General features: G+C 46.5%; 1 pseudogene; it reads left to right on the top strand.

The window, feature by feature from the left end:
* The window catches only part of LOC130123036 (neuronal acetylcholine receptor subunit alpha-7-like), a 64,087-nt pseudogene extending 45,986 nt beyond the window's left edge, over window positions 1-18,101 (top strand).
* The last annotated feature ends 7,052 nt before the right edge of the window (window positions 18,102-25,153 follow it).

Genomic DNA, 25,153 nt, shown 5'->3' with positions numbered 1-25,153 from the left:
TCTGCACGCAGCTGAGCACATCTGCAAGCCAAGCGAGCGGCCACACCTTTCAAACATAAAGCGGCACCAAGAAAAGACGGGAGAGAAAAGAAGAGGAGGAGACGGTAGCAAAGCTGCCTTGATTAGATTTCTTTGGCTTTTTTATAAACAGTTGCCAGCCCACGGACGACCCCCCCCGCACCCCCCCCCCGGAGCAATGCAGCAGTTCGGCTGGCATCAGCATCGCTGCCCTCAGCAGCGTGTCAGCAACCATGGTAATGTTAGGAGGGCAAGCTAGATATAACAGCCCTAATACACACACACACACACACACAGTCTGAGTGACGGTCCAATTGTTGCATGATTAGCATGATTAGGAAAGCAACCTTGAACAAATTACTTCATTACAGTATTTAAAATACTGTACACATGATTCACGCCACGACGCTGCACGTGTGCAGTAGAGGAGTTTGAATTGCAGTAATGACCCATCAGTACATGTTGTGAGTGTTACTTCTCTGAAAGTTTACATCGCCGGCAACAACGATTTCTCCTGACGTGTCAGTCAGGGAGATCAGTTGACGAATGCGTCTCCGTTCTGTGGAGCCGACAAAGAGCAGCTGGTTAAACTGGCTGCAGAAACAGTTTATCCATCTCAAAAGTAAACTTAACGTTAGCGCCAGTTCGCTATAGTACATACGGCTAGTTATGTAGCAACTCTCAGGCTGATGTGTTGGGTTTTTTTAACCTACATACCTTCCCAATGGGAAGGCATGGCACATTGGTGCAATGGTTGGCGCTGTTGCCTCGCAGCAAGAAGGTCCTGGGTTCGAACCCTGGGGTTGTCCAACTTGGGGGGGGGGGGGTCATCCCAGGTCGTCCTCTGTATGGAGTTTGCATGTTCTCCCCGTGCCTGCGGTGGGGGGGTTTTTCCGGGTGCTCCGGTTTCCCCCACCATCAAAAAGACATGTATGTCAGGGTTAATACTCCTGTCTGTGCCCATGAGCAAGGCATGGCAAGACGAACTGGAGTTGGTCCCCGGGTGCTGCACGGCGGCTGCCCACTGTTCCTTGCAACACAGCTAGGAGCAGTGGGCATTTAACCCATCCTAGCTACACAGCTAGGATGGGTTAAATGTCGAGTGTAATTTCCCCACAGGGCTCAATAAAATATCTCAAAATAAATTTAAAAAAAATAACATATAGCTGTGTAAACATTCCAGCTATAGTTGGCTGATTGACTTGTTGATTTGATTGACGGGTTGCATTACTGTGTGTCAGAGCGCTATCCATGGTGCTGAAAGGTTCCTCTTTGACCTCTATTTTCCTTATACAACAGCCTAAGTAACTCATTGGACTGTAAAATCCAACACACCATTGATAAAATATATATACGCCTAATGGTGTGTGTGTGTGTGTGTGTGTGTGTGTGTGTTTCCTAACTAGTAACTAGCTGGGCCCATCATAATAGCGTGCACCGAGGCCCGTCGTAACTACTTTACGCCACTGAGAGGCTGTAAAAAAACAACTTCCAGGCAAGTTGTGAGCGATTTTCTACCGCTGTTCTACTGCCACTAGGGGGCGGCCGAGAAAACCCCACTGGTGTCAATGGTTAAATAAAGAAAAGACAAGACAGTCAAGTCAAATGTAGTTATATAGCCCTTAATCACATACCATGCCTCAGAGGACAGTAAACATCCAGCACAAATGTCTTCCCCTTTCATCTGATTTTGGATCTAATGAAGCCTCCAGAATTCTCCATGTCCTCTTCATGTTAGACTAGACTGCTTGTTCAAATGTTTGTCTCTGTCCGCAGAAATCTGCTGTCAGTATGGCAGAAACAGACACAGAAAACAGCGAGTATGAATTCGACTCGCAGTGTCCTTTAGGGCAGGGGAACGGTTGACTTAATGGCCTCCGAACACATTACTTTCAGCTTTACTCGCGGTGCGCTGAGCTTTCATGACATCATCTCATTCACACGAGCGGCCCGACGTGTTTCCGCCATGTTTATTTCAATAGCAATAAAACAATAGCTGAATATATCTACATGCACCAAGTGAACAGGAAAGGATGCAGAGTCTTGTCCAGAGATACTTGCTAGAACAGTGTTTCCCAACCCAGTCCTCAAGGAAACCCTATCCTGCAGATTTTCTTTGCAACCCTGAATGGGTACCTGTTCGTAGTTATTCAACCAATCAGCAATGAATTATGTCAGATTTTGCACACCTTGCATAATTAAGTGCTGTGAGATGATTGGTTGAGTAAGTACAAGCAGGGCTACCTATGCAGGGTTACAATGAAAATCTGCAGGATAGGGGGTCCTTGAGGACTGGGTTGGGAAACGCTGCGCTAGAACACTTAGTTTGGATCAAACCTGTGACGGTCTCTCTTTTAGCTAACCGTATTACCCACAGTGCAGATCCCAGCAGGGTTGGAGGAGGGGTCCCTACCTTAGCTGCTCAGCAAACTGGACTTCTTGGCAATGGTAGCACTGAAGTACAGCAGGTTGTGGTTTGAAGAGCCTTGAAGGAGGCATCTGTCTGTTTTCTGCTGTCACAGGTCTGGACCCTGTCAGGACACATTTGGTATTACACTAAGACCGAATGTTTGATTCCACTTCAACCTGGAATTCGCCTGGGTTAAACCACGTGTGTGTGCGCTAGTGTGTTATGGTGTGTTTCTGTGTATGCATGCAGATTTACCAGTGTGCTTATGCCTTTGTGTATGTGGGTGTGTTACTGTGTGTGTGTATGTGTGTGTGTGTGTGTGTGTGTGTGCAAGATCTGAGCAGGCTGGTTGGACCACAGATGGCTTGGCAGCTACATTACTTCACTGCTCATCGCTGCGACAGGTTGGGCTGAGGCAGCAGAGAACTTCCTAACCCGCATCCACCGCTCGTAATACAGACAGCTCACATTAGTACACATGAACCATACGAGCGTGCAAGCTCCCTCATATGAATACACACACACACACACACACACACACACACACACACACACACACACACACACACACACACACACAAGAACATACTGACAATGGTAAATTAAAATAACAACCCAGACACTGAAATGATCTCTTTCATAAACATGTACATGCTCACCTCTGTCTGCATGCCCCCTCTTATGCAAGCAGGCCTGGTCACTTTTTTCACACATTTTCATTACCTTACGGGGATTATGACAGCTGCCCCACAGATGCCCCACTTTTCCACCATCATCAGCTCTACCCCATTCTTCCACCCATTGGTCTCTCTCTTACTCTGCAACACAACAATTTAAACCCCTGACATAGATCTATATAAATGAGTTTTTTCTGTAAAAACTTTCCACGTAGAGGCATCTGGGTAGCGTAGTGGTCTATTCTGTTGCCTACCAACATGTGGATCGCTGGTTTGAATCCCCGTGTTACCTCCGGCTTGGTCAGGCATCTCTACAGACACAATCAGCTGTGTCTGCGGGCGGGAAGCCGGATGTGGGTATGTGTCCTGGTCGCTGCACTAGCGCCTCCTGTGGTCAGTTGGGGTGCCTGTTTGGGGGGGAGGGGGAACTGGGGGGGGGGCGGGGGAATAGTGTGATCCTCCCATGCACTACGTCCCCCTGGTGAAACTCCTCACTGTCAGGCGAAAAGAAGCGGCTGGCGACTCCACATGTATCGGAGGAGACATGTGGTAGTCCGCAGCCCTCCCCGGATCGGCTTGGAAGAGTGGGGTAATTGGATGGGTACAACTGGGGAGAAAAAGGGGGGAAAATCCCCCCCCCCCAAAAAGTTGCAACGTCAACATGTTTCCAAGTGTACAGCTAAATCAATAGGTAACACAATATCTGCTTCTGCCTGTCAAGCTCTGATTTGTCGTCTCAAATCAAATGTGCGGGATGCAGTTAAATGGTACACAACACAACTTTGTGATTCCATCCCCTAAACTTTCCTTTCAACGTGTCTGTTTAGGTAATTACATTTACAAGGAGAATGCATCTGTTATAAATAGATGATAAACACACTAATATCAGCTACCACCTCTTTTTAAGACGAGGTCACTGGACACTGTTAGGGGAAAAAAATGAAATCAAACATCCCTAAAAAAGACAGTTCATTTGAATGGGAGATTGTGTTGGCTCTGCTCTAATACCTGGTGGAATATTGCACACCAACATCCAGTTTTCATTTATCTCTCCAGTGCTGACGAGCGTTTCGATGCCACCTTCCACACCAATGTGTTGGTCAATGCGTCGGGGTACTGCCAGTACATCCCCCCCGGCATCCTGAAGAGCACCTGCTATATCGACGTGCGCTGGTTCCCCTTTGACGTGCAGAAGTGTGACCTGAAGTTTGGCTCCTGGACCCACAATGGCTGGCTGCTGGACCTTCAGATGCTGGATGTGGACACGTCCACCTACATTCCCAACGGGGAGTGGGACCTCGTCGGTAGGAAAGCTTTGGCAAAGACTTGGCGTAATACTCTTGAGAATGCCCAGTGTAGATCACATCCAGTACAAATGCCTTCGTTGTGTTTTGGATTTAATGAAGCTTCCAGAATCTCCTCTTTGTCCTCCTCATGTTAGACCAGACTGCTTGTTCAAATTTACATCTCTGAAATTAAAGTGAAATTATATCTGCTAATATAAATGATCTCAGGGGCATCCGGGTAGTAGCGTAGCGGTCTACCCCGTTACCTACCAACACGAGGATCGCTGGTTCAAATCCCTGTGCTACCCCCAGCTTGGTCGAGCGTCCCTACACAGACACAATTGGCCGTGTCTGCCGGTGGGAAGCAGGATGTGGGTGTGTGTCCTGGTCGCTGCACTAGCACCTCCTCTGGTCGGTCGGGGCACCTGTTTGGGGGGGAGGGGGAACAGCGTGATCCTCCCACGCGCTACGTCCCCCTGGTGAAACTCCTCATTGTCAAGTGAAAAGAAGCGACTGGCAACTCCACATGTATCGGAGGAGGCGTGTAGTAGTCTGCAGCCCTCCCCGGATCGGCGGAGGGGTGGAGCAGCAACTGGGGCGGCTAAGAAAATAGGGTAATTGGCCCAGTACAATTGGGGAGAAAAAGAGGGAAAAATCAACCCCCCTCCCCCCAAAAAAAAAAGATCTCGCAGTGGGACATCATCTGGAGTAGAGGGGTTTAGCTGTAGGGATATGAAAGGGGTGAAACCTGGGAAGGCCTCTCAAGCAGGCCATCTCCAGCTGGGTCAGCACAGCAGCAGAGAAGGGTCCCTGGTGCCCGGTCCCAGGGGGTTGTTGGCTGTCTGAGGATGGGTGTCAGACAGGGCCAGATGGCGTGCATGTAGCAATGTTTGACACATAGGCAGCGATGTAGCCAGGCGTTATGTAAGTGAGACATGCCACAGCCTCGGGGGCTGGAGATCCAGACAGGGACGTTATGTGTCCAGCACCCGATACATGATGCAGGAGTGCCGCCTTCGCCGTTTTACAGGCGCAGATTGGAAATCCACTTCTGAAATGATACGTTGTAACCAAAATGAAATAAGTACGGTATTGATGTATTTACATAGATTTATATATGTTTACATGAACATATGTACATGGATGGATGATGATAGATGCATGGATGGATGGATAATAAGTAGAATCTTGCTGTTTTGTGGTTAACACAAAATCATTGATGTTTGAAAACCTGGAGGTGGTTATATGGTTATATAAGCTTTTTAAAAGGGCACTTTCCAGGGAGCATCTGGGTGGCATGGTGTCTATTCCATTGCCTGCCAGCACGGGGATCATCAGTTCGAATCCCCATGTTACCTCTGGCTTGATCGGGCATCCCTACAGACACAACTGGCCGTGTCTGCGGGTGGGAAGCCGGATGTGGGTATGTGTCCTGGTCGCTGCACTAGTGCCTCCTGTGGTCGGTCGGGGCGCCTGTTCAGGGGGAGGGGGAACTGGGGGGAATAGCGTGATCCTCCCACGCGCTACGTCCCCCTGGTTAAACTCTTCACTGTCAGGTGAAAAGAAGCGGTCGGCGACCCCACATGTATCGGAGGAGACATGTGGTAGTCTGTAGCCCTCCCCGGATCGGCAGAGGGGGTGGAGCAGCGATTGGGACAGCTCAGGAGAGTGGGGTAATTGGACAGATACAACTGGGGAGAAAAAGGGGGGGGAAATCTGAAAAAAGGGCCCTTTCCATTCCTGCCTCTATTGACAAATAAAAAAAATCTTTGAATACTTTTCATTTGTGTCTTAGTCTGTGTACATACAGACGTTTGTGTCTACTTTTTGGACTGAGTTCACATACAGATGTGGGTCCTTCTCCCCAGGTGTGCCAGCCAAGCGTAATGAGCTGTACTACGAGTGCTGTAAGGAGCCTTACCCAGATGTGACATTCACGGTCACGATGCGTCGCAGGACGCTGTACTATGGCCTCAACCTGCTCATCCCCTGCGTGCTCATCTCAGGCCTTGCCCTGCTGGTCTTCCTGCTGCCTGCAGACTCGGGGGAAAAGATCTCGCTCGGTAAGGAGAGGAGGAATGCCATACACAAAATGCATGTCCCTGCTGTCAAATGAGAGTTTCCGTGAAGTAAAAAAGGAAAAATTTCTATGCAATAGATAAATGCATCAAAAAAAAAGGAGTATTATTCGATGTGTTTTGAATAGGACTTGTTGGGTCATTAAATTTGCTCAACCTGAAAAGCAGTGTTAGCTTTCAGTCTAAGCAAGTGTGGGATTCACCAAACTAGATCTTAGACGTTGTCATGCAATGGCGCAGATAGGCAATAGTTGGTATGTCTGAGCATACATAAACACAACCCTACGCATATACATGAATGTATGAAAGGAGTCATTCAAACACACACACACACACGTGTGCAGAGATGCTCTTTTGAGTGATAGCACTGGCTGTAAATCACCTTGCAATAATGAGATTTCATAATTACAAGCTTTCCATGAGAGGAATACGTTTTGGTTTTCTGTCTGTGCCATTACTTTTGATGATGTACCCATCCAAGGATGAGCAGTTACCTGTTCCAGAGCAGAGTCAGAGTTTGAGGGATGTCTTAGGCTTTTACCTACCTTGGACATGTCGGAACAACTACCACCTAACAAATGGCTGTAGTCAGAAGAACATAACTAATCATGTGCATAAGTCATTACAGGAATAATTTCACACACCAATGACCCTGATCAGCTCATTATGTATGTTTATGTTCTACTCTACTTCATTTTTCTCTCTCTCTCTGTCTCTCTTCCCAGGAATCACTGTGCTTCTCTCGCTAACTGTCTTCATGCTCCTGGTTGCAGAGATCATGCCTGCCACCTCTGACTCCGTACCTCTCATCGGTGGGTTATCTATATGCAAGTGTGTGTGTGTGTGTGTGTGTGTGTGTGTGTGTGATTTCATGTGTCTTTATGAATAGTGGGTACATGCAAATACATACATACATATATATACACACACACACACACACACACACACACACACACACATATATATATATATATATATATATATATATATATATATATATATATACACTACCGTTCAAAAGTTTGGGATCACCCAAACAATTTTGTGTTTTCCATGGAAAGTCACACTTATTCACCACCATATGTTGTGAAATGAATAGAAAATAGAGTCAAGACATTGACAAGGTTAGAAATAATGATTTGTATTTGAAATAAGATTTTTTTTACATCAAACTTTGCTTTCGTCAAAGAATCCTCCATTTGCAGCAATTACAGCATTGCAGACCTTTGGCATTCCAGCTGTTAATTTGTTGAGGTAATCTGGAGAAATTGCACCCCACGCTTCCAGAAGCAGCTCCCACAAGTTGGATTGGTTGGATGGGCACTTCTTGCGTACCATACGGTCAAGCTGCTCCCACAACAGCTCAATGGGGTTCAGATCTGGTGACTGCGCTGGCCACTCCATTACCGATAGAATACCAGCTGCCTGCTTCTGCTCTAAATAGTTCTTGCACAATTTGGAGGTGTGTTTAGGGTCATTGTCCTGTTGTAGGATGAAATTGGCTCCAATCAAGCGCTGTCCACTGGGTATGGCATGGCGTTGCAAAATGGAGTGATAGCCTTCCTTATTCAGAATCCCTTTTACCCTGTACAAATCTCCCACCTTACCAGCACCAAAGCAACCCCAGACCATCACATTACCTCCACCATGCTTAACAGATGGCGTCAGGCATTCTTCTAGCATCTTTTCATTTGTTCTGCGTCTCACAAACGATCTTCTTTGTGATCCAAACACCTCAAACTTGGATTCATCCATCCACAACACTTTTTTCCAGTCTTCCTCTGTCCAATGTCTGTGTTCCTTTGCCCATCTTAATCTTTTTCTTTTATTGGTCAGTCTCAGATATGGCTTTTTCTTTGCCACTCTGCCCTGAAGCCCAGAATCCCGCAGCCGCCTCTTCACTGTAGATGTTGACACTGGTGTTTTGCGGGTACTATTTAATGAAGATGCCAGTTGGGGACCTGTGAGGCGTCTGTTTCTCAAACTAGAGACTCTAATGTACTTATCTTCTTGCTCAGTTGTGCAACGCGGCCTCCCACTTCTTTGTCTACTCTGGTTAGAGCCTGTTTGTGCTGTCCTCTGAAGGGAGTAGTACACACCGGTGTAGGAAATCTTCAATTTCTTAGCAATTTCTCGCATGGAATAGCCTTCATTTCTAAGAACAAGAATAGACTGTCGAGTTTCAGATGAAAGTTCTCTTTTTCTGGCCATTTTGAGCGTTTAATTGACCCCACAAATGTGATGCTCCAGAAACTCAATCTGCTCAAAGGAAGGTCAGTTTTGTAGCTTCTGTAACGAGCTAAACTGTTTTCAGATGTGTGAACATGATTGCACAAGGGTTTTCTAATCATCAATTAGCCTTCTGAGCCAATGAGCAAACACATTGTACCATTAGAACACTGGAGTGATAGTTGCTTGAAATGGGCCTCTATACACCTATGTAGATATTGCACCAAAAACCAGACATTTGCAGCTAGAATAGTCATTTACCACATTAGCAATGTATAGAGTGTATTTCTTTAAAGTTAAGACTAGTTTAAAGTTATCTTCATTGAAAAGTACAGTGCTTTTCCTTCAAAAATATGGACATTTCAATGTGATCCCAAACTTTTGAACGGTAGTGTATATATATATATATATAATAACTATATAATCAAAAAATACTCCCCCCTTCCCCCTTTTCGGGTGGTGTGTGCCTTCCTCAAGCTTGGGTCCTCTACCAGAGGCCAGGGGGTTTCAGGGTTCTGCCAGTATCTCAGCTGTTCCTAGGACTGCGCTCTTCTGGACAGAGACCTCAGGTGTTGTTGTTCCTGGAATCTGCTGGAGCCACTCTCCCAGTTTGGGGGTCAAAGCCCCTAGAGCTCCTATTACCTCTGGGACTACTGTGGATTTCACCTTCCACATCCGGTCCAGTTCTCCCCTCAGTCCTTGGTATTTCTCTGGCTTCTTGTGCTCTTTCTTCCAGATGTTGCCGTCACTCAGGGTTGCTACATCGATCACTACTGCTGTCTTCTGTTCCCAACTAGGCAGCAGCATAGGCGGCATGTAGATGTGGCACCCAGTCCACGAGGTGCTGAAATATGGCTGGAGCGCCAAACAGCCTGAATGGAAAAGTCACAAGCTGGTAAAAACCATCCAGCGTAGAGAAAGCCTTTTTTTCCCCTCGACTCTGGAGACAAGGGAATCTGCTTGTAGCCCTTAGTTAAACCCAGTGTCATAAAAAAGCGAGCGGAGCGTTGGATATGGGTAAATCTTTGACATGCCATTCACCTTGGGGTAGTCTATACTGGCCGTATAAATCCATCGGACTTGTGCACAAGGACGACGGGGCTAAACCAGTCACTGTTAGACTCCTCTATTATCCCCCATCTCCAGCATGGCCTTGATTTCCGCCTGAACAGTTTTCCTTTTGTGTTCAGGCGGTCGGTACGGACGTGAACGCACCGTCACACCCGGAGATGTCACTATGCGGTGCTGTATGAGGTTTGTGCCTCCTGGCTGTGGGGAGAACAAATAAACAAAGCACTGTTGCAGTGTGGCAACCTTGGCGTTCTGGTGGGGTGAGAGATGGTTTTCACAATAGAGGGAGGCAGGATTGTTGGATTTTGGGGCCTCCGGCCCCAACTTACCTCTCACTGATACGACTGTGGCCAGAGAAACCGGGACCGCCTTGTTCCATGCTTTTATGAGATGGAGGTGTTAAATCTGTGTTGCGCCTCCCCTGTTGTTACACACAACCTCATAGTTGACATACCCCACCCGCCACGCGGCCTCACCTCACAGGGCCCTTGCCATTTGGCGAATAATTTGGAGCTGGATGTTGGAAGTAATACGAGGACTTTCTCTCTCGGTGCAGATTAGACACAGTCGCGCGCCTCTGTTATACAGACACTATTGACGTTCCTGGGCCTGGAGCAAATTCTCTCGTGATAACTGCCCAAGTGTATGGAGTTTTACTCTCAGATCCAGGGCATATTGTACTGTTTTTTGTACCCGGCGAATTACCTCACTCTTCCGAGCCGTCCCTGTCACTGCTCCACCCCCTCTGCCGATCCCGGGAGGGCAGCAGACTACCACATGCGTCCCCCGATACATGTGGAGTCGTCAGCCGCTTCTTTTCACCTGACAGTGAGGAATTTCGCCAGGGGGACATAACACGTGGGGGGATCATGGTATTCCCCCCAGTTCCCACCTCCCCCCCGAACAGGCACCCCGACCGTCCAGAGGAGGTGCTAGTGCAGCGACCAGGACACATACCCACATCCGGCTTCCCACCCGCAGACACGGCCAATTGTCTGTGTAGGGGCGCCCGACCAAGCCGGAGATAACGCGGCACTTCATTTCTACTAGCGCTTGGACCACTCTTCCAGCTATCGGTCAGGTCTGACAAACCTCTCTGCGTTCTCCAGTGGAGGCCTGGGACACCCCCCCCCCCCCATACTGCAAATAACAGAGGAGCCAACCATTCATCTCAATGACAGCTATCCTCGTGCACTAACTTGCAAATCAGAGCACACAGACTGGTGGGCTGTGGTGCTGGGGCCGCCTTGCTCTCTTCCTTCAGAGCTTCCTCTGGCGTGGCTCCCTTCCTTCTGTGCATTCATGTCGTGTGTGTTCCACCTGTGTTTCCCGTCAGAGTCGGTAGGTCTGTCCAGGACCCAGCTCCACCGCAGAATATAAAGAGCGGTTTGTTAGTTGGCACACCTGAGGCTGATCATTAATCAGCCTCGCTATCGCGAGTCAGCCATTACCCCCCCCCCACTTGCTGCTGAAGCTAAGCCACACCTCGCTACCACAATACCTAATTCAATACCGCAAAGAGGGATTGTGTGTCAGCGCACATCTCTGCCCTTGCTCCCGGATGGTGTAAGGCAGTAAATTGAATGGCCAGAACTAAAACTGTCAACACCATTAATAGGTCATGAAAAGTCAGACTGCCCGCCAGGCAGGGAAGATGAGATTGGAGGAAGAAGGAGTAATGGATGAAAGGAGAGAAGAGAGACGACAAGATGGAGAGAAAAGGATGAGCAACATATGGGGCCAAAGTTCTGAGCGAGAGGCTTCAAAGGCTTCCTGGAGGGAGTGATGAGGCGAGCGTGGTGGGAGGGTTCAGACTCGCTAATACGGCCGTTATTGCAAACTCCACAGCGGGCCACAGAGAGAGAGAGAGGGATGGAGAGAGAGAGACATAGATTTGTGTGTTTGAACAGACACAAATCCACGTGCACTTGTGTGCCCTAGCTGCTTCATAATTATTGCTACAATCCTACTGTATTATATTTAATAATTATATTATTAGTATAATGATATGACAATGGCATGTCATTATATACAGATGATATTATTTGGTATTTCTGACTGTCTCCTATGTTGGTCACATTCGCTGTTTATTAACATGCATATTCACTTTCATGTCATTTTTATTCCTGCACCTACAAAGTGCAATAACAAACTTGTGCGATAATCTATGCAACTGGATCTGTGTACTTTTATTTACAGGGACTGTGCAATATTGGTTATTACTGTGTAATACAAATTGCCTCACGCCTGCCAGTAATTCGTCTTTTCGTAGCCTTCCATTACGCCTCTAATATTGTTTATAATTGGACCTGCACTCATGCTGATATGTTAATTTTTTTATTATATTTACTTGGGTGGCGCAGTGGTTAGCACGGTCACCTCACAGCAAGAAGGTCCTGGGTTCGAGCGCCGGGGTAGTCCAACTTTGGGGGTCGTCCCGGGTCGTCCTCTGTGTGGAGTTTACATGTTCTCCCCATGTCTGCGTGGGTTTCCTGCGGGTGGTCCGGTTTCCTCCCACAGTCCAAAGACCTTTAGGTCAGGTGACTCGGCCGCACTAAACTGTCCCTCGGTGTAAAGTGTGTGTGTGTGTGTGTGTGTGTGTGTGTGTGTGTGTGTGGGCCCTTTGATGGACTGGCCACCTGTCCAGGGTGTCTCCCTGCCTGCTGAGAGATTTTGAGATACTTTATTGATCCCTGTGGGGAAATTAGGCTCTGCATTTAGCCCATCCTAGCTGTGTAGCTAGGAGCAGTGGGCAGCCGCCGTGCAGCACCCAGGGACCAACTCCAGTTCGTCTTACCATGCCTCAGTCAAGGGCACAGACAGGACCATTAGCCCTAACATGCATGTCTTTTTGATGGTGCATGTCTTTTGATGCCGCCCAATGACTGCTGGGATAGGCTCCAGCATCCCATGACCCTGAGAGCAGGATAAGCATTTCGGATAATGGATGGATTATATTTACTTCCCACTTCTCGTATCTTGCTGGGTACATGTGTTTATGTGTTGTGTGACTGAGAGCAACTTACCAGGTGAAACTCCTTGTATGTGATCAGACTTGGCCACTACAAACTGACAGGCTTGACTCAGCATTGGTCTGCAGAGGTTGTTCATGCCTCTATTGAAATGGGTCAAGAGCAGGTCCTCAGTTTGACTGCATTATAAGTGCAGGTATTGATGAAGCTATTATACTGTGGCGTTACCGGACCGGGCCTACCGCCGGCGCACGTCTTACTGAGTTAGCACGGCGATTTCCTCCACTATGAAAAGCCTCATCACATGCTGTGTCAATAATGTGATTAATCTGTTTTTATTTTCTCATTGCCTGAACGGCAAGCCATCTGGGACAAATTTCAGGGGCCAGTAAAAATGAATTACGCCATTTCACAACCATAGTGGCTGGGTGTGGATGTAAATTACGGAGGCCGCGTGGAGGCGTAGCTGTAGCGATGACTCTCCATGAAGCGGCGCTCACGCAGCTGATGGAAGAAGATCGTATGTTTTTTAATTACAGGATTCAATCACCTGCCGGCATACCTTCGTATTCAGTTTAGCTCAAAGCAGTTAATCCAGATAGATCTGCTCTGGGTCCGTTAACTGTAAATCAGATTGATTCTGGTTTGTTTGAATTTGTTTTAGTCGTGTCTCTCTGGCTTTACTGAATAAGTGACCCGAAGTGCTTACCACAGCCAAATTTATGCAGTCTGCACTGACCCTCATAGACAGGTTTGAAAGATGGAGGGAGCGAGAGAGAGAGAGAGAGAGAGAGAACTTATCTGTCTGCTCATTGTGTGTGTGTGTGTGTGTGTGTGTGTGTGTGTGTGTGTGGTTAGCTTAACACTGATTAATGATATCGCACTGTGATGCGGCACAGTGTGATTTTCCCTCGCTCTCACCAAATTCAGTTGAATTTATTCTCATTCTGGTGTTTTGTTGACCTTAATTTCAAATCCATAATATTTATTCAGACTTGAACTCCCGGTCCTGCCCGCTTTTTGCCATCCCAGAAAATCCTCACATCGGACTGGAGAAGCAAATTAAAGCCCTGCGTGTGAAGCTTCCGTTAACTTGCAATCTGCAATTTATTTGTGCCCCTGCGGCAATAATGCCGTGAATATTTTGTTTTTCTGGCTCCTAAAAACACGATTTCCCTTCTCCACCTCGCCGGCTCTAACTTCCTGTTACTTCCAGTTCTTCCCTCTGATATGCTATCTTCCTGTCCTTCCTGCACACCCGTCATTCTCTCGCTCCTCTTTCAGCTTTACACGCCTCCATCACCAGCCCATTCTCCTCCCTCTTGTCTCCTCGCTATCACCTCATGGCAGGGTTGTTCAGGGTCATGACCCCAGACCACAGTGAGGTCACACAAATTTTGGCCCCGACGGCGCTAGGTCATGTCTGAAGTGTTAGCTGTTGTTTGTGCACAGTCGTCGGCAAAAGACTGCAGGGTCGGCCGTGAGATAGTGTGTGAGTGTGTGTGTGTGTGTGTGTGTGTGTGTGTGTGTGTGTGTGTGTATGTGCACGCGTGTGCATGTGTGTGCACTCACACGGGGGGGGAGCACACTGTAATGCTCCTCTCACCCCTTATCGTCTATTCCCCTGGGTGCGAAAAAAAATCCTGATGTTCCCTCAGGACCAACATTAGAGTTCTCACCCCCCCCTCCCCCTCCTCACCCAGACACCCCCCCCCCTCTCGCTGTGCTATTTTGGCTTGTTTATCCCAATTCTAACTTTTGTCACTGCATTTGCATTGAGGTTTTTGTTGTTTTTGTGGTTTTTGTTGTTGTTGTTGAGTTTAGCTGTTTCTTTCCCCCGTAGCAATTTACCTCCTCGCAAAGATCGATCAGACTTGCTTCCCTTTCATGTTAGAGCAAAGCGTGAAATCAGCCTATTTTAGTGATTAATTCAGTTTAACTTTTCTTTTTTTGTACCTGTTTGCACATGTTGCCAATTAAATGTACTCGTGGGGGGATTTAGAAGGGAGGGAAGGGGAGGACTTTTAGGATGTTACGAAATGGACCCCTTTTATGTGCAAATTCCCCCAAAGTGCAGCCAAGACATTCACATAAATGGGAAAGGTTATGAATTGGGCGTTCGGCTGGCGTAGCTGTTTATTCCATTGCCTACCAACATGAAGATCGCCGGTTTGAATCCCCGTGTTACCTCCGGCTTGGTTGGGCATCCCTACAGACACAATTGGCCATGTCTGTGAGTGGAAAGCCAGATGTGGGTATGTGTCCTGGTCGCTGCACTTGCGCCTCCTCTGGTCGGTCGGGTCGCCTGTTCGGGTGGGGAGGGGGAACTGGGGGGAATAGCGTGATCCTCCCATGTGCTACGTCCCCCTGGTGAAACCCCTCACTGTCAGGTGAAAAGAAGCAGCTGGCGACTCCACGTGTATTGGAGGCGGCATGTGGTAGTCTGCAGCCCTCCCCGGATCGGTAAAGGGGGTGGAGCAGAAGAGTGGGGTAATTTGCTGGATACAATTGGGGAGAAAAAGGAGAAGAAAAAAGGTTATGAATTGTCTGCGTGTTTTTGCAGCCCAGTATTTTGCCAGCACCATGATGATTGTGGGCATGTCTGTGGTGGTGACGGTCATAGTCCTGCAGTTCCACCATCATGACCCCCAGGGAGGCAAGATGCCCAAGTGGGTGAGTAATCGACCAAATCTGCTTTCATCTGGAAATTGTCATGATTGTTAGTATTGTTATATCGTCATCATCATCATCATCATTATCCATTATATTCTTTTTATTACTTCCATAATTATTTACCTCAAACACCAAATGTTGTGTTTGGATATGTATGTGTTTGTGTGTGTGTGCGTGTGTGTGTGTGTGTGTGTGTGTGTGTGTGTGTGTGTGTGTGTGTGTGTGTGTGCATGTGTGTGTATGTGTGTGTGTGTGCGTATAATCAGAGTTCCCACTCTTATTTCAGAAATCATGGTAACACTTTCTATGAAGCTTGCATCTATAACGCCCATAGTTTCCTATAATGTGTATTACAGGGACTAACGGCTATGGCTGAAGACTGAAATAGCACTGAAGTCTCATTATGCATCTCTACAAAACTTGAGCAAAACAAGTTGGCTATGATGCATTATGACATGTGACAGATGAACAGGCTAATGATGACATATTTATAATGCATAAATCCGTTTAAATTGACATAATGTGTCATAAAGGTGGTTATGAGGTGTTGTGAGGGCGTATACATGGTTATAATGAATCTTACAATGACTTATACCTACACTTATAGGGCGTTATAGATGCTTATAGGGCGTTATAGATGCAAGCTTCATAGAAAGTGTTCCTGAAATCATTATCCAGGACTTTTCAAAAACATTTTCCATGACTTTTGCATGGATATACATGACAGCCGTTGCCCACAGAGGTCATATTATTCAGTGGATGCCTCAACAGTCTCTAAATGGACTGGTTAACTTTTAGCTGGCCACTGGGCATCCGAGAAGCGTGGTGGTCTATTCCGTTGCCTACCAAGACTGGGATCGCCGGTTTTGAATCTGCGTGTTAACTCCGGCTTGGTCGGGCGTCCCTACAGATACAATTGGCCGTGTCTTCGGGTGGGAAGCCGGACGTGGGTATGTGTCTTGGTCACTACACTAGCGCCTCCTCTGGTCGGTCGGGGTGCCTGTTCGGGGGGGAGGGGAAACTGGGGGGAACAGCGTGATCCTCCCACGCGCTACATCCCCCTGGTGAAACTCCTCTTTGTCAGGTGAAAAGAAGCGGCTGACGACTCCACATGTATCGGAGGAGGCATGTGGTAGTCTGCAGCCCTCCCTGGATTGGCAGAGGGGCTGGAGCAGCGACCATGGTGGCTCGGAAGAGTAGGGTACACTTGGGGAGAAAAGGGGGGGGGGGGGTCCAAAAAAACAAAAAACCAAAAACAACTTTTAGCTGGTCACTGAACAAACCACCCAAAATTTAAACACTGATGTGATATCTCAGTGGTTAATTATATGCGACCTCACCTTAAAATTACGCTAACAAAATACAATCTCAGCAGGTGAAAAAAAATTTTTTACAACCTAGATTGACAGTTTTCCATTACCTCAATAGTATTTACAGGATTTTCAATCAATTTCACCCTGGTCACAACCTGTTCCAACTCCTCCCCTCTAGTGGACGCTACAGAGCACTGTACCCCAAACAACCAGATATAAAAAAAGTTTCTTTCCACGGGCTGTCATTCAAATGAACGCTTAACACTGTCAATAAATCCAACCATTTTGTATATATGTGTATATGTATGTATATATATATATATATATTTGTATATACTGTACTGTACATTGTACGTATATTGGTACACTCTGTCATGTCCAGCTACCTCAGGCATGTATGTAAGTCACCTGCTAACATCTATTTCAGCATCTCTGATATATTCCCTGCACCTTATCACCTCTTATTTCACCTGTATGTAGTCAACCCTTGTGTATACATCTGAAGATTGTTGTGTTGTAGTGTTGGTATTCTATGTTAAGTACACTAAAACCTGAGTCAGATTCCATGTTTGTGCAAACCTACATGGCCAATAAACATGATTCTGATTCTGATTTTATCATTTTCCAGGTATTTTACATGACTGGAAAAGCAGTATATGAATTTCCAGGTTTTCCAGGATGTGTGGGAACTGGAGTATATGTATAGTATAAGTGATGCTCTCATTCTACCTTCAGGTGCGAGTGGTCTTGTTAAACTGGTGTGCCTGGTTCCTCCGTATGAAACAACCCGGAGATGAGCGCAAGCGTCCGGGATACAAGTACCGCCAAGGCCCTCAGCACCTCTCCGGCGCCAGCTCTATTGAGATGGGCGCCATGCCGGGCCTCTCTGTTCCCCTCTCCCAGGCGTCCTGCCCACCCTGTTCCACCGGCACCTCCAACGGCTCCATGAGTCTCTACTTTGGCAGCTACCAGCCCATAGAGAGCCCGCGTTGCCCGCCCTCCAGCGACTCTGGGGTGGCCCTTGGTGGGCGCGCCCATGGTTCCCCTAGTGATGAGGCCGAGCCGCCTGGGGGAGGTGGCGGAGGTGGGGGTGGAGGAGGGGTCGGAGGCCTGGCAGTAGGGGTCGGGGCTGGGATCGGTGTCAGCATCCCCCCACCGGAGATACAGCGGATCCTGGAGGAGGTGTCCTACATCGCACAACGGTTCCGGGACCAGGACCAGGCTGAGGCCATCTGCAGCGAGTGGAAGTTTGCGGCCGCAGTGGTGGATCGGCTATGCCTGGTGGCCTTCTCGCTCTTCTCCATCATCTGCACCTTCACCATCCTCATGTCTGCACCCAACTTCATTGAGGCAGTTTCCAAGGACTTCACATAGCCAGCAGTGGCACGCTACGGGGAGGAATGAAGGAGCGAATTGGCAGGGGGATTAGGGGAAGTAAGCAAAAGACAACTGAAAGGGGAAGAGGGAAGAAAGGGATAGATGCTAGATGCTAGGGATAGATGATACCAGAGATGCTCCAAAGACTAAGATGTCAGCATGAGCTGCTATGCCAGTCAGAATCAGAGATTGGGAAACTATACTGCAATCTTTTTGAGAATTGAGTTCAAAATGAATCAGAAAGCAAGATCGGGCTGTGAAACAAGCTCACTTGTCTGACATGGTGTTTGAATTATGGATTAAACTCAACATGGCCCCCTAAAAATGAGTCAATTAAGGAAAAAGTAATTTAGAGGAAATATTTTCCATGTTACATGCAGCACATTCACTTTGAATTATGCAAAGAAACATTTCAAAACCATTGTCATTTTATATCAAAATTATTAGTAATTTGTCTGGGTGGTGGAGGGGGGGTTACAGATTGGAGAGAGAATGTGCTGGTGGTTGGGGGGCATTGGAGAAAAAAGGTTGGGGATTACTGTGGTAGTGGGTTCATTAGAGAACACATTTCATTAGAGAAGATGGGATGATGTAGGGAGGATAGATAAAAGGAAAGGGAGTAGAGTGAAGATGGCGACGACAGGATTTCTATGTAGACTTGAGTAAATATCGATGAAAGTGAGAAGAGAACGCCAGTTCCCATTGGCTTTGCCATTACCTGAAAATAGTGTAAATATGTTGTTTCACCTATACTATTCATCAGTACATTTGATAATTAGCTTCGTGTAAATACAGATATGTGTAGCATCAAAGCCAGGGTCAACCCTTCCACCTCTTCAGTAGTTCAGTTCGGTCATCATTAACTAGTCGTTCTCATATATACAAACTCAGAAACATATGTAGGAATCTGCATAAGCCGTCGAATCCCGGCTACTCTTCAACCTGCGAACTTTGGTTGATGAAGGAAGTTGCGACTCTTGCTGGTACCGTGACATCCTTGTGACTGTGATAGACTAGTGACTGTCTATGCTGAGATGTTTCACTGTGAATTGTGATGTTTTAGCTTTCATTCTGACACTGGTAATAACACATCTACTTTATTTATTGCTTGCCATTGCTCTCTCACGTGTAGAGCCGTTTCCTGTGTTTATCAGGTCCCTCAGAGTAGGAAACCCTGTTTAAGATTACTGTCCAGGTTCTTTTGTGGGTTTTTTTTTTAAATTTTAAGTACAGCATCTTGCTATATAAATTTCACCTTCGATTATTTGTTAAGAAAATATGTATTTCAGTTTTGGGCAACAAATCAAGGGATAAGGTTTCCACATGCTTTAAACGAACTAGTTTGTACGACGCGTCACCCGATCATGTTTGACAAATCATTTCAGCCAAGTCATTCATACCTTTTCCGAGCTAGCTAAATCGAAATTGGGGCGAGTAGCTGTCCATTATAGAAAGGGGAGGGATTATGAACAGGAAGTCTTTGTAATCGCAATGTGAATGCAGGAAGACAAATACAGATGTTTTCCTTGAAGCTATTCATGGTCAGCAGTGAGCAGTCAACATATCCTTGTTTGTAATGGGATATAAGATTTCAGAATGTCAGTTTTAGAAAGTTGCCAAAACAAATTCGGACACCGACATCGCAGATCCAAATGTCGGAAAGCTCTTTGACGCCATCCGACTATCAAACAACACTTTGTTTGAAGTATTCAGCAGCTTTTGCACATATCACAAAACATATTGTAGCGAATTAGGGGGGCAGCCGGGAACTGCTGCAGCCAGGACGCGAACCTGGGTGTCCCACAACACGGGTGACTACATTACCCAATCGACTAAAGGGTCCAATCCAGCTTCGACTGTTCCCAGCTGCCCCCCTAATTCGCTACATTGGTGTCAGAAGTGGGATGGTGAAACCATGAGGCCATCGGAAGCGCGTGCGCCCTTCTGACACTGAACTTCTGACACCAATGTAGCGAATCCAGGGGGCAGCCAGGAATCCGCTGCAGCCGAGACACGAACCTGGGTCGCCCGCACCACGGGCAACTGCGCTAACCAGTCGACTAAAGGGTCCAACCTGGGTTGTACTCGTGTCCAGAGGCATGAGGGAGCTGCTATGCTGAAGCACAGGGATGCAATTCCCGGGGGGGTAGTGTAACGGCCACGGATGTGTAGACTCGCTAGCCCTTGGCTAACAGGTCAGACCTTTTAGTCGACTGGTTAGCGCAGTCGGGTTCGCGTCCCGGTTGCGGCGGTTCCCAGCTGCCCCCTGAAGTCGTTACAATATTGTAACGTGATCATTACAATATTCATCCGTGATCGTTACAATATTATGCAATGTGCTGTGTCGATAAAGTGACGTAATATTTACATTGCTCCAAATCACATCCGCAGATATGCTGAAAATGCTACATCATTTGTGCTGTAAAACACTATTGCATTATTTATTTATTTTCGTGTATGTGCAGGATGAGGCAGTCGCTATTTTTTTTTTTTTATAAATGTCTGGATGATGTCAAACCCCTTTACACCTGGCATTAACATTCTTTAGTCTATCTCGATGTTGTTTCTGTACCTTAGCTTGAATGCATTTCCACCTGACACGTTAACGCATCTTAAACCCGATAATTCACAGATTGCCCCGCACGCCACAGCTGGTGGTAACTAACGTTCATGTGACTTACAGTTGTCAGTAAACACGTCATGTCAGCTTTCCCACAGTCAGCCACACTCGATCCCGTAAATCTGTTTCCAACAAGTGTGTTACCATCTGAGCAGCCTACCTTGTTGATTTGCGTGTATTGTCTGGTTGCATGTGGACAAAAGTACATTTAAATTGATATCTTCTGCAAAATGTGGTTTGGAGCCCCATTTACAGCCACATTCTTGTCAATAAGGACAAATGCATCCCTGATCATCTTTGTGATTGATTTGAACAACTGCATCTTGGATTCATTCCCACCTGGATTTTGTAATTTTTGGCATAATCCAAACACAGGATCATGCCAGGTGTAAACGTGTTGGGAGAGGACCAGAAAATTGTACCTCTTGGATTTCACTATACATATGTACTCACTAAAGGACAAACAAGGGTGTTACCCGTGGAAACCTCTGGAAAAATACAGGACACCCACCCCCCCTACCCACTTCCCTCCAAAGACCAGGGGTTCATTAGAAAAAGGAAAATGTGACTTTTTGACAGGAAAAATTAAACCTTCACAACCACCACCATACCTCTGGAGAAGATACTGTTGACTCATAAAAAAGGCCCTCGTGTCAATAAGATGTGTCTGTTGTTTTTTTTGTTTTTTTTATTTGGAAGTGACTTTTGACTGACACAAGAGTTATGATGTGAATTTCCACTTTAACCTCCAAGGCACCTCTTTGCTATCATCATCAGTCTCATTCTCTCTCTGTTCCTCCTACGATGTGATTTCTTTGCTCTCTGTGTTAATAAAATGTTTATTTCAACATTTGGGCTCTCATCATTCCACGTCTGGGGATGATCCCAGGAGAAATAAGAAGATAAAAAGAGCAGAGAGAATTTTTACATGTGACATTGATTTAGCATATTTCAAAGTAGTTCGCAGTCATTACCAGGTGCGTTTTCCAAAGCCTATAAATATATTTTCCTCCTCAACCTAATTTGGCACCAGGGGACCTGCACCAACAGCCTCCATGGAAAAGTCCCCAGCTTAACCCATCAAGTGCAAAATTATAAACCATAAGTTATGTTGATAAGAATATGTGAGAAGATAAAACAACACAAGTTTAGTTACAGGATAAAGATGAAGCGACACAGGTGAACACATCTGCTGATAGAGATGAAACTCAAACTCCTCATTGATCATCAAGGAGATGTTTGGTGGAAGCTATTTATATGTGTAAAAGGAAACTGCACTTTTCCAGGTTTTATTACTGAGTACTCACTGTACCATTATGGTAATTGGCCACGATGATATAACTATGACAGCATAAAAGGCGACCAGTGAGTCATAAATTTCACACCAACTGTGACCCTTTAGAGAAAGGATAAAACGCAACGATGACAGTAAAATTGTGTTATTTGCCTGGCTGGCGAATAAGAGTTTGTGGCACCTCAACTTCAGAATTCATATACAGCACATCCTATGTAGCTTTTATGTTTGAAAACGGTGGTTGGTCCCATAAATAATGCAAAAAAAAAAATTGAATAGGAAGGAAAATCAAGTAGAAATCTGGGGGATCTACTACTACTACTACTACTTTTGGCTGCTCCCGCTAGGGGGCGCCACAGCGGATCGTCCGTTTCCATCTCTTCCTGTCCACTGCGTCTTCCTCTGTCACACCAGCCACCTGCATGTCCTCCCTCACCACATCCATAAACCTCCTCTTTGGCCTTCCTCTTTCCTGACACAATTCTAGTGTAAATAGCAAAATAACACATTTTGTGTCAATTTCTGCGAAACGTGTCGCATGCTGCATCCTCTTCAACACACCCAAACACGTGTTACACTATTGGCCAATCACGTTGCGTATCCGCCGTCGGCAGAGACGATCTCGTTTTGGACTACCGGCGACACCGGTGGCTGAGGGCACGAGCAGCAGAGGTAAAGAACACGTACAATTGGTGTTATTGTGTATTTAATGTGATTCATTTGCAGCCGTGTAGTGTTAGCAACTAAGGCAAATGCAGAATAAAACAAAATTTCGACTTGACCTAGTGTCTGCTGGGTCACCTCAAGGTTTGATGGGCCGCTATTTTACGGGGGGAACGTTAGCTAGCCCTGAAACGGTGACTTTACCTCGCTTGTTGTTTTCATTCAGAATTAATAAGTGAGGAGAGGGGGTTAGACTTAGTGTTAAGTTAGTCCATTTTTTTGGCTAACATGATTGCTTAAGGTAGCTATCTCTACCTAACGTTAGCAAAGTCACGTTGGGCCGACAGAAAGCCATAACGATAACATGACTTCGTATTAATGCATTGGTTATGTTAGCTAGCTGGCTAAATAGCGATGATAGCTAGTGAAGATAAACGATGTTATGTCTAACAACTAGCTTAGCCTATGACAAAGTCACCATGAAAAATTAAATCCTATTGAGATTATTACTGACCTATCTTTGCATCTTTAAGCCAAGGGGGTAACGTTAGCATAATTCATTTTGTCGAAGTATTGATATTGAAACGGCTAATGCGGCGCCATGCGGTTCTGGTTTTGGCCAGTTCTGCTAACGAGCACCTTGGTGCCTTTTGTGGCGTACGCTTCTAAGGCAATAACTAATTACTTTTACTATGTCACATCACTACAGTGATTTTCCGTCTTATTGGATATGATTATTGCCTGTGAAATATATTTTAAGTGAGCTATAATAGCTCACTTTCTGCCGCTTTTAAGTGAGCGATTATAGCTCACTTAAAAGCGGCAGAAAATGATGATGATGATTTTCTGCCGCTTATCCGGGACCAGGTGGGAGTGGTAGCAGGCTGAGGAGGGCAGCCCAGATGTTCCTTTTCACTGCCACATTCACGAGCTCCTTCTGGGGGATCCTAAGGGGTTCCCAGAGCGACCGTGATATATAATCCCCTCAGCGTGTCCTGGGTCCGTGAACCCAGCTACTGAGGATGCACAAGCCATTGCTTTCTTAGTGCCAGTCCCAAGGCCGGATAAATGGGGAGGGTTGTGTCAGGAAGGTCATCCAGCATAAAACCTTTGCTAAATCAAATATGCAGATCATAAATCAGATTTCCATACCGGATTGGTCGAGGCCCAGGTTACCAATGAACGCCACTGGTACTGTTGGCCAGCAGGGTGCCGGGAGAAACTATGCAACTGTTGGACAAAGGAGAGAGGGAAGGCATGTCCGGAGACAGCGGGAGAGGAGGAAGGGTAGGGGTGTGGAGGTGAGAGTCAGAACTTTGAATGTTGGCACTATGACTGCTAAAGGGAGAGAGCTGGGTGATTTGGAAAGCAGGAAGGTAGATATACTGTGTATGCAAGAGACCAGGTGGAAGGGGAATAAGGCCAGGAGTATCGGAGATGGGCTCAAAATCTTCTACCATGGTGCGGATAGGAGGAGAAAGGAAGTGGGGGTAATTGTGAATTCATTTGAAGAGTATTTCAAGAGTTTGTTGGTGGTGAAGAGAGTGTTGGACAGAGGGATGAGTATGAAGCTGGAAATTAATGGTGTGATGATGAATATTATCAGCGCATGTGCCCCACAAGTTGGGTATGAGATGGGCGAGAAAGAAGAATTCTGGAGTGAGTTGGATCAAGTGGTGGAGAGTGTACTCAAGATGGAGAGAGTGGTGATTGGAGTAGACTTCGGTGGGGATGTTGGTGAAGGGAACAGAGGTGATGAGGAGGTGATGGGTAGGTATGATGTCAAGGAAAGAAATGTGGAAGGACAGATGGTGGTGGATTTTGCAAAAAGGATGGAAATGACTGTGGTGAATACATATTTCAAGAAGAGGGAAGAACACAGTGATGTATAAGAGTGGAGGAAAGTGCACACAGGTGTACTTAATCTTATGCAGGAGGCGCGATCTGAAAAGGATTGCAAGGTGGTGACGGGGGAGAAAGTAGCTAGGCAGCATCGGATGGTGTTCTGTAGGATGACTTTGGAGACCAAGATGAGGAAGAGAGTGAAGTCAGAGCCAAGGGTCAAATGGTGGAAGATGAAGAAGGAAGACTGTTGTATGGAGTTCAGGGAGGAGTTAAAACAGGCACTGGGTGGTAGTGAAGAGTTGCCGCATGGCTGGGCAACCACTGCAGAAATAGTGAGGGAGACAGCTAGGAAGGTACTTGGTGTGTCATCCAGACAGAGGAAGGAAGACAAGGAGACTTGGTGGTGAAATGAGGGAGTACAGCAAATTATACAGAGGAAGAGGTTGGCAAAGAAGAAGTGGGATAGTCAGAGAGATGAAGAAAGTAGACAGGAGTACAAGGATATGCGGTGTAAAGTGAAGAGAGAAGTGGCGAAGGCAAAGGAAAAGGCTTATGGTGAGTTGTATGAGAGGTTGGACACTAAGGAAGGAGAAAAGGACTTGTTCCGATTGGCTAGAGAGGGACCGA

The sequence above is a fragment of the Lampris incognitus genome, chromosome 1, assembly GCF_029633865.1.
Source record: "Lampris incognitus isolate fLamInc1 chromosome 1, fLamInc1.hap2, whole genome shotgun sequence".
NCBI classification, from domain to species: Eukaryota; Metazoa; Chordata; class Actinopteri; order Lampriformes; family Lampridae; genus Lampris; species Lampris incognitus.
This window is presented reverse-complemented; position numbering and strand designations above follow the sequence as displayed.